The following is a 16,607-nucleotide window of genomic DNA, read 5'->3' as shown; positions in this document are numbered from 1 at the left end:
TTTCCTTCACCCTGTCTCTGCCCACATTAGAGTCACATTTCTAAGGCAAAATGTGCAATAATTATATACTGAACAAATAAGAACCAGAAAACCTGCTTGTTCGTCCTGTAAGTGGAACCACATATTTACTGATTAGGATGGTACCTGGGTAACCTCTTCCTGACTGAGGGTACATTGAAAACCGTAATATGTCCATGAGTTTATCCGCATGCTGCAGAAGCCTGAGCTCTGGGGGGCTACACAGTCTTCACTGTTGTCCATTTGTGTCTAACAGCTAAGGCTGGAGTGTGTTTGAATCACAGATAGCTGTTGTTTTAAGGAGCCTGGGACCAGGACATCCTGATCCTATACACCCTTCAGGGTGGAAAGCAGACCCTAAGACCTCAACTTAAATCTGTCCTGATTGCTCCCAGAGGCTCAGCTTATCATGGTGAACATTTGCCTTCACCAGTGACCGCTTTAAGTATGAATGGGTGTGTGTCCCAGTTCTGGCAAATGGGTCATGAAAGTGACCATGCTGGGGGCTTTGGAATAACTTATACCCCAAATAACATGAACTCACAGTAACTTTGGTACAAAATGACTCACATAATGCCTGCCCTGTGTTGTGGTATTTCAAGTGATTTACAAAGACTTATATTTAGTTAGGTGCTCATTTTACGTTCCCTTCTGGATTCAAAACACTTTTTCTTATTCATCTCGAATGTCTTCCCCTCACATAGCACAATTCTTTGCATATAAAAGACATTTAAGGTGTTTATTGAACAAATGCGTAAATATATTTTCTTCAAAACTATGATCTCAATTCACTCAGCTGGGTAGTAGAATTATATTCCTTTTGTCTGCTAGGATACTTTGGTTGCAAGTATTAATAAGAGAAAAAAAGAAAAAAAAAGTGAAGTCGCTCAGTCGTGTCCAACTCTTTGAGACCCCATGGACACCAGGCTCCGCCGTCCATAGGATTTTCTAGGCAAGAGTACTGGAGTGGGTTGCCATTTCCTTCTCCAGGAAACTTCCCAACCCAGGGATCGAATCCAGGTCTCCCACACTGTAGACAGACGCTTTCTGTCTGAGCCACCACTTGATCTTAGCCAACCCCAAATCAATCTCACTTAAACAAGACGACATATTCTTTCACATAACAAGAAGTCTGCAGATACAGTGAATTCAGTGCGGGTTCTTTCAGTGGCTCAAACACTTCAGCCACAGACCCAGGGTCTTTCTGTCTCTCTGCTCTGCCAAGTTCACCGTAAGGGTCTTTTCCTCATGCTGAGTGTGACACAGAGGCAGCAGAAACAAAGAATTGTCCCTCCCTGGAGTCGCAGTCTTTAAGTAAGAGAGCCTTTCCTGTGAGCCCCACAGCCAGGTGACCTTCATGCTTCTTTGACCAGAGCTGGGGTCACACGATCATTCACATTTAAAGCAGCCACTGGTCAAGACGAGCTTCTGCCATGACTGATCCATACTACAAATTCATACTTGAAAAGCAGCACAAAAACTGGAGTTCAATCAGCAAATGCGGTAGGCTACATTTCACCAACATCCACTTTTCCACTCAGGAGGGGATTTATACTCAGCCTTGGCTCTATGACCTACTTTGTCTGAAAACTTGTCACAGAGGCTTGAAGGGCCAGTCCTTGCTTGCTATGCTAACATCCCCTGTACCACAGTTACTCAGCAGTATTCCAGCCAGAGGCTGCTCCATCTGCCTAGGTCCCAGGGTAAGAGAATGAAGAAGATACGGGAGTACAGATACTGCTGAGCTGAAATGCATGTTGAGCACGAATTAGAAAAAAAAAAAAAACTTTTCTTGTTACAATGCAGAGATTTTGGGATTGTTTGTTACTATAGCATATCTTAATCTAGTCCTGCTGAAACAGCAAGAAAAAAAGCGAAATGAGTGCTGTAAATTCAACCAGCAGTGCTAGTCGGTTTCCGCTCATTCCTAAATAAAAAGCAAAACCTGTATGAACACAGGTGAGTGATACGACACACTAACACCAGTGTCCAGGCGATCCCTCCTGTCCCAACTCAGAGCTGCTACCGACCCAGCTCTCCAGCTAGCATTCGTGGCATCTCTGCCCTTCCCTTCACCAGAGCTCACAGCATTTGTTCTGAATCTTCCCTTCTCTTGCCAGTCTCTTCCCATTTACCATCAATTTTTCATACATTGTGCCTCCCAGGAACAGTTGCTTCTTCTTTAAAAGCCCAGCCACCTCTAGAGGATAATGCCTCAACTCCTGCACAAATGTCCACTCTGGTCTTCCTCCTTCCACTCAAATCTCCTGAGCTCAGAAATGCTGGCGTGCTCTTCTTTATCCTTAGCTTTCATCACACAATTCTACTGCTTAAGCACTAGCACTCCAAGGCCCTTAGTATCTGACTTACCCTCTGCAAACTCATAACTCATTACTTTTAAAAAGGTATTCTGTTGCAGGTCCTTGTAAGGCCATACTATTTACCATATCTAATGCAAAATTTTGATGGAAATCCATCGACATAATATCATAGTCATCCCAGCCATTTTACCCAAAAAATAATGACTATAATTTCACCATTAAATTTTCACTTATGATTCAGGGTCATTATTTCTTACATTAACTATTAAAGGAATACAATGTTGACCTCAAGCACCGTTGAGAGGTATAAATTATCTGCCCTGATGAAAACTGACTGTTGATGGTTTTTGAGTAATTTTGTATTAAAAAAAACAATAATGTCGAGGATTTATTGGGTTTTGATCATGTTCTAGGCATCATTCTAAAGGCTTTGTCCTCATTTAATCCTAACATCCCTATGGGGTAGGGGCCATTATCATCTCCACTGTAGCAATGAGAAACTCGGGTGGCAAAACTGAGAGAACACACCAATTTTCAAAGCAGCACTACTCATCAGAGCCCCAAAGTGGAAAACAAAAACCCCAAATGTCCTTCAACTGATGAATGGATAAAAAATTTTTGGAATATCTATAAGATGGAATATTACTTAACAATAAAATGGAATGCTGTACTGATAATATGCTACAACATGGATGAATCTTGAAGAAATCTTATGTTAAGTGAAAAAAGCCATTCATAAAAGACTATATATTATATGATTCAGTTTATATGAAATGTCCAGGCTAGATGAATTCATTGAGACAGGATGCATATTTGTGGTTATCAGGGGCTAGGGGAAGGGAAGAATAGGAATTTACTAATGAATATGAAGATTTACTTTGGAGTAATGGAAATGTTTTAAAACTGTTACTGAACCTGGACATGGGTCCACTCACATGACACACTGCTAAGCCAATCTATTGACAGTGGGTTTGGTGAAGGGAAAAAAAGTGTGTTAGTCACTCAGGTGTGTCTGACTCTTTGCAACCCCATGGACTGTAGCCCCCCCAGATGCCTCTGTCCATGGCAACCTGACCCAGGGATCAAACTCAGGTCTCCTGCATTGCAGGAAGATTCTTCACCATCTGAGCCACCAGGACAATACAGTGCTTATTGCAGGATCAGGCAGGGAGAACAGGCAGCCCATTCTCCAAAGACCTGAGATTCCTGATGACTTTCAAGGAAGGATTTTTAAAGGCAGTATGAGGGAGAGGCCCATGAGATACATGAATTGGTTGAAGTTTCAGGCATCATCAATCTTTTGGTTTTAACTGTTCTGGGGTCTGTGTGCTTGCAGTCAGCAGTTTTCATACGCTAGAGATCTGATTTCTGAAAAACAACTTAGGAATGTGTGTCAGCTTTTGTTATCTATATCTTTCAGGGAACTGGGAGTTAGGTGACTGCTATGTGGCCAACTTATAGTCTAAATTGTTACCAGTTTTCTGGCCCAACAGCTCTTTGTTTCAACATGTTCACATTTTCTAATCATTAACTCTTGAGCCAGCTTTTTAAGTCTCAGAGGAGGCCTGGGAAACTAAATACAAAGCCTTTTACTTCAAAAGATGGGGACACAGGGGCTTGTATACAGTTTCAGAACTAGATAGAGGTGGTGGTTGCACAACACTGGGAATATGCTAAATGCCAGTAAGCTGCTCACTTTCAAATGATTGATTTTATGTTATGTAAATTTAACCTCAATAAATTACACAACTTTTAAAAAGTCAAGGGAAAGGGAAGTCAGCATTTAAAAACTGCTGCCTAGAGAACCCATTCTTAAAAGAAAGAACGTTATTTTCCCAAGGAAGCCATTGATGTCCACTGAGAGCAGTTTTAGTGGAGGCTGAAGACAGAGTCTTTTTTGGTAAAGTAAAGTACTCTAGAAAAGGATGAAAGCAGCAGTGCTACGAGGAAAGAAAGCATATAGGCTTTGTGACATCCTTTTTTTTTTAACTGAACAAAAACCTTTTGTGTTTATTTCTAGCTTCCAGAAAGTTGGGATTATTAGATAACTGATCCTTCAGTACACCGTTCACACTTCTGGATAAGTTCCTTGTATGCATACTTCAAGTTGTACACAGCTTGAAGGCCAAGTAGGTTCCTCTATCTCCACTGGCCCCTGCTTCCTCAGGCCAGGCTGTGAACACCAAATGCTATCAATAATGCATTTCCATTCATTTGCAACTGGATCTGCCCTCTCAGGTATTGCAACTACAGTCAGTTGTCTGCCCACTTTTTAGTGAAAGCTAGTGAGTCATATGAAAGCTGGAAACATTCTGGAGTTGTCATTCCCAGAGATGGACAGCAGAGCACTGCTCTCAATGCCTGAAGCTGCCAAGTTCTGTACAGGGTGGGCTCTGCCACAGGCGAGGAGACACGGGAGGAGCATGGATCTTTCATTAGCACAGCTGACCCCAGATCACTTGGCTCCTGGATACGTCCTGGGGGCCCTGAGAATGATCTAATTGGTTAAGAAATGCACTGAGATATTCCAGAGCTTGGCACAGAGTTTCAACTTCTGAAACACTTAGAGTGGGCAAGAAGAGACTCACTTCTAAGCAATCTCGGAGAACCACTTATTAGAAATCAAAGATTCAGCAAACCTTTGATTCAGCAGAACTGTCCCTAAGGACAGTCATCCTCAGCTTCCTGAATACTCATTATTCATTTTTGTTTCCCTTTCTTAAAGTGCATTTTTGTTCTCTAAAATGACATCCAAGAGTTTTCTCCTGGGACTGCCTCCAAGCTTTGGATAACATTTGTATATGGTATTTCTGTAGTGCCTGTTGCTCCAGTTAAAGAAGGGCTTGGTCTGAGTCCTTGAAAGAAATTTGAATTTTTCAAGTGATGATCTGAGACTGCATGCCTCTTCGCGGTTTAGAAGAAAACTGCTTTTCTAACTAGTATCAACTAGCTGGTCCCTGCTTCCAGCTCTCTTGTGATTTTCTTAAGAGAGTCTCCTACAAAAAGGAAAGGGTCTCCCATTTGTTTGATGGCTTTTTCCTGCTTCTAATTTAGAACACTAATTTTTATATAATAAATTATATTCAATAGTAATTAACTGAATAATTTAAAAGTTGCAATCAAGTTTTTGTAAACATTTCACTTAAAGAGTCTTGTATTTCTGCTAATAGCTGTTCTTCTGTGTCAGAGTGCCCCTAAGATTACCTCTACGCTGGAGGATTCGCTAGCACGGGACTCATCACACAATCTTACTCAGGGCGATGATGCGCTCCACCCAAAGGACACAAAGCAAAACCAGCAAAGAGAAAAGACAGGTGGGGTGACGTCTGGAAGAAGCTAGGCCTGAGCTTCTGAGTCCTATCCCCATGAAGTCACACAGGACAGGACATGCTTAACTTCTCCAGCAAAAAGTTTTATGACAATAGCATGTGTGAAATGCTGCCAACCAAGGGGGCTAAGCATCCAGAGGGATTTTATTAGGATTGGGTTCCCTAGGTACCCTCTGCGTGGCATGTGCTAAAACTCTAGAGTCCCAGGAGGAAAGCAGGCGCTTAGCATAAACCACACAGTTTGCACAGATGCTGTAGGCACAGGGAGTTGCTCTTGGCAGTTAAGGAGTTGTGGGAGCACTGAACAGCCCCCACAACAAACAATTATTTGGTCCAAAACAACAATCTTGCTGAAGCTGAGAAACCCTGACTTAAACACTAATTGCATCATCAACTAAATATATGGCCTTGAGCTTAACCCCTCTGAACCTCACTCAATCTTCCACATAAAAAATGGGGAGAATAAAACCCATGGCACAGGATAAGTATCTAAAACACTTGAGAAGCTCTTACTATGTGCTGAAGAGATAGACCCTGAAATTCAGAGAGGCCTCCTTCCTAAGAACTGATCAGAATAATGTACACCCATTGGCAACAATTTGCTCTTCTGGGTAAAGATGAGGTGTCAAAATAAAAAAGTGGTAGCCAAGGAGCCAAGAAGGTAACAGAAATGATGTCCAAATATCTCCAGGGGGTTGTAATGCACTGTAATCAGTGGATAATAGTCTTACTGGATGTAAATGGACAAACAATCTGACATCTTTTCCAGGAACAAAAGCCCTGATTCTGCTTTTCAGAATCACAGAATGTTTTAGAGTCACAACACCACTCCCTTACTGTTGCCAAAGCATGCAACTAAAGTGCTCTAGCTAGAAGCTTCTTCTCAAATGGGTCTCTTTAACACAAAATGACAGCCTCCTTAACATAAACACTGAAGGTCCTGTCTTTTTTTTTTTGTTTGTGGACATATATGGACATATCCATCGCTTTTCTGTCTTCAAACATACAATGCTAATTTCTTATCTTGAGCAAGATTTCATGAATGTAAGGTATAAAATTCTCATTTAGACATCAAATACAGCTCTAACTGTGGACAAACTACCCAGTTTCCCTGGGTCCATATTTATAGACAATTATTTCATGATATTATGTCAAGCACATATACTGTTATTCTCATTTGGCAGTTGAGAAAACTAAGGCTCCAGTGTTTAGAACTTATGCATCATATTCGTCTTGCCTAAGTGACCTTTTTGTCACGATCTGTATTTTGCTGACTACGCAACCTTGAGAACGAGATGAGTGTCTGCATGCTTTTACTGCTCACCTATATCTTCATTTCCTTAAAACTGTGTGAAGTCTTAGGTCTAGATCTGGGTGTCTGATATGATCACACTAGACACATAGGGATACTGAATGCTTAAAATGAAGCTGGTCTGAGTCTAGATGCTTTAAGAATAAAATATATGCTGGATTTTAAAAACCTAGTATGAAGAAAAAGAAATACATTGTTAATAACTTTATAGTCACTATATTTTGATTACATTATGGATTCTGATCTGGAGCCAGCATTGAGAACAACTGGTTTTAAACAGCTGGTTTTTAAATACACAGTAGAAGAAGGAGAGGAAATTAGACCCTCTTATCAACACCTCATGCGAAGAGCTGACTCATTGGAAAAGACTCTGATGCTGGGAGGGATTGGGGGCAGGAGGAGAAGGAGATGACAGAGGATGAGATGGCTGGATGGCATCACCAACTCGATGGACTTGAGTTTGGGTGAACTCCGGGAGTTGGCAATGGACAGGGAGGCCTGGCGTGCTGCAATTCATAGGGTTGCAAAGAGTCGGACACGACTGAGCTACTGAACTGATCAATAGCAAATATACCTATATTATCTGAAAATCAGAACAAGAGTGAATACATATTTACCTTTTAAAAATAGATCTTAAAAAAAACCCTAAAGCCCAATAAATCCATAGACTTGTTGGTTGGCTAGAGCTTGTTTGTGCTCAGGAATAGAAGATGTGCTGCTAAGTTGCGTCAGTCGTGTCCGACTCTGTGTGACCCCATAGACGGCAGCCCACCAGGCTCCCCCGCCCCTGGGATTCTCCAGGCAAGAACACTGGAGTGGGTTGCCATTTCCTTCTCCAATGCAGGAAAGTGAAAAGTGAAAGTGAAGTCGTTCAGTCGTGCCCGACCCTCAGTGACCCAATGGACTGCACCTTCCAGGCTCCTCCATCCATGGGATTTTCCAGGCAAGAGTACTGGAGTGGGATGCCATTGCCTTCTCCCAATAGAAGATATAAGAAGTCTGAAACAGCTTTTTGAAATGATTTAACACCAAATTCGAGTCTCTAGCTGTAGCAACGTGAATAGGAGCCCTGGGACTATGAGCTTGGAGTGGAATTTCTCAGAATGTTTTAAGAAAATGGCAGATAAGCTAGCCTTGGAGGAAATCGCCACTTCAATAAGGCCGAGCTGAAGAAGACGGAGGTGCAGGAGGACACCCTGCCAACTAAGGAGAGCACTGAGCAGGAGAAGCAAAGGAAGGGAGTTTTCCTAAGAACCTGGAGGGTCCTTGACCCCACCATCTTGGAGACCCTAGTTGTGATGTGGAGGAAGAGCCACCTGCAAGGTAGACACGAGCCACACGCTGCACTGCGAACCCGGGCACTCCGTGCTGATGCCACCAGCCCGCGAGTCTTTGAGGGGAACCCACCATTAAGACTGCCAAATTCTCTGGTTTCCCTGGGATATTATAGAAAATTATTTGTATGATTAATGAAATTAAAACCCCCTTGGCATGGCAAGAACAATAAAAACAAAGTAAACAAACCAAAAAAAAAAAAAACCATAGCAAAGATGAGCTCACTGAAACCGGGCCACTTCTGACTTTTATAACTGACTTTGGTCACACAATTTCAAACCTTGAAGATTGCTTTTTAATGAAGATGTCTCCTCCTTTCTGTCTACTAAATAAAAGTGGCTAGAAGAGTGAGGTGAAAGATTTTTATAGCTTGAAGACTAAGTGTTAATAAAGGCTAACTCAAACCCAATTTTCAGAACATGCTTAGATAAACAAGAAAAACTTAGACTTTAATTTTCAAGTACCTGTAATATTTTTTTGGAAGAAAGTGTCAGTAAAGAGAGGCTCTACAGCAGCTATAATCATCAAAGAGCATTCATTTGTAAAAAAGTCACTTGTTTATGTGCTACAAGTTTGCCCAAACTAACATCCTTTAGAGATGACAGAAGACTCTTATAGACACTTTGCTAGAAATCAGCACAGTTCTACAATGAGCTAAAACTCAATAACCTACAGGACTAAAACAAACAATACACCGGTAATATCAAATGACATACAGATAATGAAATGTGTTGACTGAAAATCATACAATGTAAAAGTTGTGAGTTAAGTTTTATCTGGGACCTTACAGAGGACAATAGCCTGAGAGACAGCCTCTCAGATAGCTTTCAGGAGCTCTGAGAGGTAAGAGAAGAGCCAGAATATATGCATGAACTTTTCTGTTGGGAAAAAACATGTAGTCAAAGATCAGAAGAGCATTGCTAATCACAAAGAACACATATCTCAGATGAATGACTTTAGTGCTTTTCGATGTATGAGAAGATGCAACAATCTAGAGTCACTTGAAATTTTCCTTAGATATTCATCTCATCTACCTAAGGGCAGTATATCTGAAGCAGAGAATGCTTGCTGTTTTTCTCCATCCTGAATTCCCCTCAGAGTACATTGTCAGTGGACAACTCCAGCAGCTGATGGCTTGACCCTCACTAACACAACAGCCGATCATTAAACCTTGTAGTATTGCTCACTGTGTTTTTAACATTGCATTCGCTAATGGTCTTTCTACTTGACCATTTTCCCTAAATTCCAATAGCCACTTTCTCATTTATTGCAAAGATCACCTGCTTATCCCCCAAATTTCCCAACCTCCTCTCCTTTCAGGAGGCAGATCTGAGGTTTGTTCTCCTGTCTCCTCACTTGGCTGCCTTGTGAATAAACTTTATCTGGGCTGGAAAACTCCATGTCTCAGTGTTTGGCTCACTGTGTGTCAGGCAAGCTGGCGAGGCTCAGTAACAGTATCAAAAGCAAAAACTGCAGCTATGTTAAAGCCTAGAGGGAGTGTATGTGAAATAATTTCCTTTCCAATTTTTGGACTCAAAGAAGAGGCTATGAAGCCTTCAGCCCCCTAGGGATCTATGCATCATACCTCCCACATGTATCCTTAAACATCTTTGAAAAATATATATCTATTTGGCAGTGTCAGGTCTTAGTTCTACATGTGGGATCTAGTTCCCTGCTGCTGCTGCTGCTGCTGCTGCTGCTGCTGCTGCTGCTGCTGCTGCTGCTAAGTCGCTTCAGTCGTGTCCGACTCTGTGCGACCCCATAGACAGCAGCCCACCAGATTCCCCCGTCCCTGGGATTCTCTAGGCAAGAATACTGGAGTGGGTTGCCATTTCCTTCTCCAATGCATGAAAGTGAAAAGTGAAAGTGAAGTCGCTCAGTCGTGTCCGACTCTTCGCGACCCCATGGACTGCAGCTACCAGGCTCCTCCGTCCATGGGATTTTCCAGGCAAGAGTACAGGAGTGGGGTGCCATTGCCTTCTCCAGGGATCAAACCCAGACCCCCTGCATTGGGAGCACAGAGTCAGCCTCTGGACCACCACTGAAGTCTTTCAAACACCTTTTAAAGTGCTTTGATAGGGCAACTCTGTGGGGCAGGCAGGCAGGATTACTGACCCCCATTTATAAGGGATCTGTCAGTCAGGAGGGTCTTGGCTCTAAGTAACAGAAAACCCAATTTACACAATAAAAAAACATTTATTATGTCACTTAACTGCAGAGACAAAGCTTGTTTTTCCACAGAGGGGAGGAAGTCAATTAAAATCACCATCTGACAAGATGAAATTTACATATCAGTTACCTATAATTTAGAAAGAGTTGCAAAACAGCTCAAAGAAAATGAACAGGGCTATAATCTGATAACTCAAAAGGGTATGCAGTAGTCAATGCATATTTTCCATTGAGATGCAAAACATTTTTTATATATCTCCAAAATAGTCATAGAGTAGGCATTTGTTTAACCATTTAGAGATTTAAAATAGAAAATATCCATACTGAGAATTACTTTTTTCAAAAGAAAAATTTCTGAAGTATTTGGGTCATAAATTTGGACAAAATATAAATAAAAAATGAAAGACCAAGTATACCTGAAACTAACACAACATTGTAAACCAAGTACTATATACTCCAATAAAAATTTTTTTTAAATGCTTAAGAATCAAAGACAGTGTCCACACCTCAGGCTCAAAGCAATGCTCTTTCAGGAAAGAACAAGTCCTAAGGTCAGAATCTGCACAGTTTGAGGCTGGCATAAGAAAACTCGGAGCTTGAGAGAAGCTGCAGAAAACAGATGTTGAGACCAAGTTCAGAATCAGGATTCTGAGAAGCCCTCTTTCAGGTCTTGGAGATCTGAAAAGAGCAGTTGGTGGAAGCCAAAAAGTCAAGTGAGTCAAAGAGCACTCAAGGAAAGGGGACATTTGCTGATAAAACTGCAGCATGACATGCACTAAAATGTACACCCATTGAATCCTCTAACAGTTAAGGAGACGGGGCCAGATACCCTCTGCTCGTCTTTTCAGAGCCCCTACCCACTGTTCTCCACCTTCCTCTGTGCCCAGGGCTACATAAGTGGTTCTCCACTTGTGGTCCCACGACCAGTTAGATCAGCATCACCTGGGAAGGAGTTAGAAATGGAAAATTCAACCCCTTTTCCCACCACTGAATCAGAAATCTGCATTTCAACAATACCTGCAGGTGATTCTGATATAAGCCCAAGTCCCAGAACCACTGGACCTCATTAAAAGGGCTCTCTTGCCTTCAGGATTCAGGGTGGGTTCATCAACTGGGAAGACCCTGCAGAAGGTGAGAGGGAGGAGGTGCGTGAGCCCAGGTTACTTCTTCCCTAGCTTCCCTCCTACACAGTCTCATCAGGGGACACCCAAGGTGCTATTCCTGTTAGGTTTGTCTTTTGACGTGACTGACTTCTGAGTTATGGCAACTGACTGTCCCTCTTGTCAAGTCTAGAGGTGGAAATGACTGCACTGTTTCTAGTCTTGTGACACTGCACTATCCCCATGGCTTCCTTACACCTTGTCCACAGCTTTGTAAATGGTCCCTTTATTAAATTTTACTAAATTCTTCTACTAATTTAAACTTAAATTCTTAATATTTAAATTCTTCTACTAACCTAAAAAGTATCTGTTTCAAATGTCATTGGTTTCCTGCTAGAACACTGCCATTTCTGCCATTACTCCCATTTTCATGATAAGGAGATTTATCATCAGTGAACAAGCCCAAGCTTGCCCAGTAAGCAGCAAAGATGGGCTTGAAATCAGGGCTTCAGGGCACAAAGCCTCAGCCTTCTAATTGTATGGTTGGTTCTGATGTGGCCAACTCCCTTTCCTGAATTCCCTCCTTAACATAAACTATCAGTATTCTGCCATCTGACAACAGGGTGGGTCAGGAGCCAATCTTCAATCAAATAATATCCAAATTTTCATTATTCTGAAGTCTATTTACATAGATATAGGTATAAGATAAGATATAGAGATAAATATAATATATAACTATATATTTGTATATGTATTTTCAGATACAGTAAGTTTTGAATAAGTAATAAAGTATAAAAATAAATTCTGGTAGCAAAGACTACTGGGAAAAACAAGAGTTCTTCTCAAGTTAACTTAATTTAAAGTATTCTAATCTAAAATCTCAAAGGACTTTTTCAGAACTCAAAAAATAAATAAACATCCTAAAATTTATCCAGAAGAGTAAACAGACTAGTGTGCTGCTGCTGCTAAGTCGCTTCAGTCATGTCCGACTCTGTGCGACCCTATAGACGGCAGCCCACCAGGCTCCCTCATCCCTGGGATTCTCCAGGGAAGAACACTGGAGTGGGTTACCATTTCCTTCTCCAGTGCATGAAAGTGAAAAATGAAAGTGAAGTCGCTCAGTCATGTTCAACTCTTTGCGACCCTATGGACTGCAGCCCACCAGACTCTCCCATCCCTGGGATTCTCCAGGCAAGAATACTGGAGTGGGTTGCCATTTCCTTCTCCAACGCATGAAAGTGAAAAGAGAAAGTGAAGTCTCTCAGTTCTGTCCGACTCTTCTTAACCCCATGGACTGCAGCCCACCAGGCTCCTCCATCCATGGGATTTTCCAGGCAAGAGTACTGGGGTGGTGTGCCATCGCCTTCTCCAAAACAGACTAGTGTAATCAAAAGTAAATCTAAGTATGTAAACTAACTCAACTCATTATAAAGGAAGCATTACAAGTCACTTAGAGAAGAATCATTCAATTAATAAAAAGAAAATTGGCTTGGTATTAGGGAGAAATAAATCAATTTAGACGTGTACCTCACAATATTATCCAAATAAAACCTGTGTGAATCAAAGGGCTAAATGTAAATAAAACAAAATAATAGCAAAGCACCATAAAAATTAGAAGATATATTTTTCCCAATAGAATAAGAAAAGACTTTTTGAACTTACGTGGGAAAAAATTACAAAATAAAATATGATTCTGATATCTTAAAATCTATTAAAAATAAATCACAAGGCTAACAAAGTTATTTTTTAAATATCTAGAACCAAAAATGCAACACATAAAATTTAAAGGGGCTATTTGAAACCCTAAAAGATGATGCTGTAAAGTGCTGCATTCAATATGTCAGCAAATTTGGAAAACTCAGCAGTGGCCACAGAACTGGAAAAGGTCAGTTTCCATTCCAATCCCTAAGAAAGGCAATGCCAAAGAATGCTCAAACTACTGCACAATTGCACTCATCTCATACACTAGTAAAGAAATGCTTAAAATTCTCCAAGCCAGGCTTCAGCAATACGTGAACCGTGAACTTCCAGATGTTCAAGCTGGTTTTAGAAAAGGCAGAGGAACCAGAGATCAAATTGCCAACATCCTCTGGATCATCAAGAAAGCAAGAGAGTTCCATAAAAATACATCTATTTCTGCTTTATTGACTATGTCAAAGACTTTGACTGTGTGGATCACAATAAACTGTGGAAAATTCTGAAAGAGATGGGGATACCAGACCACCTGACCTGCCTCTTGAGAAACCTGTATGCAGGTGAGGAAGCAACAGTTAGAACTGGACATGGAACAGACTGGTTCCAAATAGGAAAAGGAGTACGTCAAGGCTGTATATTGTCCCCCTGCTTATTTAACTTATATGCAGAGTATATCATGAGAAATGCTGGGATGGATGAAGCACAAGCTGAAATCAAGATTGGTGAGAGAAATATCAATAACCTCAGATATGCAAATGACACCACCATTATGGCAGAAAGTAAAGAAGAACTAAACATCCTCTTGATGAAAGTGAAAGAGGAGAGTGAAAAAGTTGGCTTACAACTCAAGATTCAGAAAACTAAGATTGGGCATTCGGTCCCATCTCTTCATGGGAAATAGATGGGGAAACAATGGAAACAGTGACAGACTTTATTTTGGGGGGCTCCAAAAACACTGTAAATGGTGACTGCAGCCATGAAATTAAAAGACGCTTACTCCTTGGAAGGAAAGTTATGACCAACCTAGACAGCATATTAAAAAGCAGAGACATTACTTTGCCAACAATGGTCCGTCTAGTCAAGGCTATGGTTTTTCCAGTAGTCATGTAAGGATGTGAGAGTTGGACTAGAAAGAAAGCTGAGCACTGAAGAATTGATGCTTTTGAACTGTGATGTTGGAGAAGACTCTTGAGAGTCCCTTGGACTAAAAGGAGAACCAACCAGTCCATCCTAAAGGAGATCAGTCCTGGGTGTTCACTGGAAGGACTGATGTTGAAGCTGAAATTCCAATGTTTTGGCCACCTCATGCGAAGAGTTGACTCATTTAAAAGACCCTGATGCTAGGAAAGATTGAGGGCAGGAGGAGAAGGGGATGACAGAGGATGAGACGGTTGGATGGCATCATTGACTCAATGGACATGAGTTTGGGTGAACTCCAGAAGTTGGTGATGGACAGGGAGGCCTGGCGTGCTGGGGTTCATGGGGTCGCAAAGAGTCGGACACTCTTGAGTGACTGAAATGAACTGAACTGAACTGAAAATTTAAAGGCTGACAATTAGATTCCAAGCACCAAAAGAACTTTGCCTTAAATAGAAGAAAAATCAATCTCACTGAGCATCAAAAAATGTAAATTTAACAAGAGGAAATTACGTTCAGGACCTTGGTGTAGACAAATTTTCTTTAAAAGGACAAAACAAGCATTAAGTATAAAGGGAAATAATGGATAAACTGGAGTTTGTTAAAATGTGTATTTTGTTCATCAAAACACCACTAAACAGTAAGATGACCACCCAAAGAGTAAGAGAAATATTTGATATCTGACAAAGGACTCAAATCTAGAATATAAAAATTTCGTATACAATTCAATTAGAGAAAGACAATCTGAAAATGAGCAAAATACTCAGTCTACTTACAAGAGACAGTATCTCCAAATGGCCAGTAAACATTTAAAAAGCTGTTCAACCTCGTCATCACCGAGAAATGCAAATAGAGGTAACAATGATACATTAATACACAGCTTGGCCAACTTGTTAAAATTAAAAAGACTGACATTATCAAGTGCTAACCCAAATTGTGGAAAGAAACTCTTAGACACTCCTTGTAGGAATCTAAATTGATATCATTTTAGAAATTACTGTCTGGCAGTACTGAAGCTGAATACGGGCATACACTATGGTCCAGCAATTCCACTTGTAACGTGCTTGCCAATAGAAATGCATACTCATTATCACCAAAAGAAATGTATGATTATGCTTAAAATCCACAGCTGAAAACTATTCAAATGTCCATTAATAGCACAATGAAGAAGTACATTGTGATATGCTGCATTTATAAAATGGAACACTACACCAAAATGAGAATATAAAACTGGACTAGTCTATTGCTCTTAGAAGTCAGAAGGGTGGTTACTTTCGTGGTAACAATGACTGGGAGGAGGATGAGGGGGATCCTGAGGATGGAGAATTTGTTTTCTTTCTTGTGAATGCTGACTCAGGTGTGTTTGCTTAGAGATAATCAGAAACTTTCCTGTGTGTATCTTTATGCTTCAATAAGAGGTTTAAAAGTAACAATAAGATGGCATTTTTAAAAATGATTTCCAAGTTGATAATTCTCAGTACTGGCAAGAGTACAATAAAACAGATGCTTTTATATACTGTTAATAGAACTGTAACTGATCCAGCCTTCCTGGAAAGCAAATTAGTAATATGCATAAAAATATTTAAAAGTCCATGTGGTTCAATCCCTTAATTCCACCTACATGAATCTATCTTAAGATAATAATTCACTCCAAAAGATGATGAGGAAAAAATGTGTGACAGTATGCAAAGCTATGTATAATAAACTATGTATATATAATACAACCCTGACTATTTAAAATATGTTAAGAAAAAAAGACAAAGGAAATTTGCCAAAATATGACTATTATGGACTGCATGTTTCGACCCACACTTCTCTCACCCTCCCTCCATCCCAACTCATGTCAAAGTCCTAAACCCCAGTGTGATGATGTTTGGAGATGACCTTTCGGAGGAAATTAAGTTCAGAAGAGCGCACAGTGGGTAGGGGGGAGCAGGGGTGGGTAGGAACTCTTGTGATGAGATTAGTGCCCCTATGAGAAGATGAAGACATATGAGAGCTCTCTCTATCATGCCAGGATACAGTAGAAGGTGTCCAATGACAAGCCATGAAGAGCTGCCTCACCAGAACTGGACCCATCCTGGCACCCTGAGCTTGGACTTCCGGGCCTCCAGGACTACGTAAAATAAATGATTATTGTTGAAGCCACCCAGTTTGAAACCATGCCCCATGGAGTTAAGAGAAGCTGATA

The sequence above is a fragment of the Budorcas taxicolor genome, chromosome 4, assembly GCF_023091745.1.
Source record: "Budorcas taxicolor isolate Tak-1 chromosome 4, Takin1.1, whole genome shotgun sequence".
In the NCBI taxonomy this organism is placed as follows: domain Eukaryota; kingdom Metazoa; phylum Chordata; class Mammalia; order Artiodactyla; family Bovidae; genus Budorcas; species Budorcas taxicolor.
Note: the sequence above shows the minus strand (reverse complement) of the source record.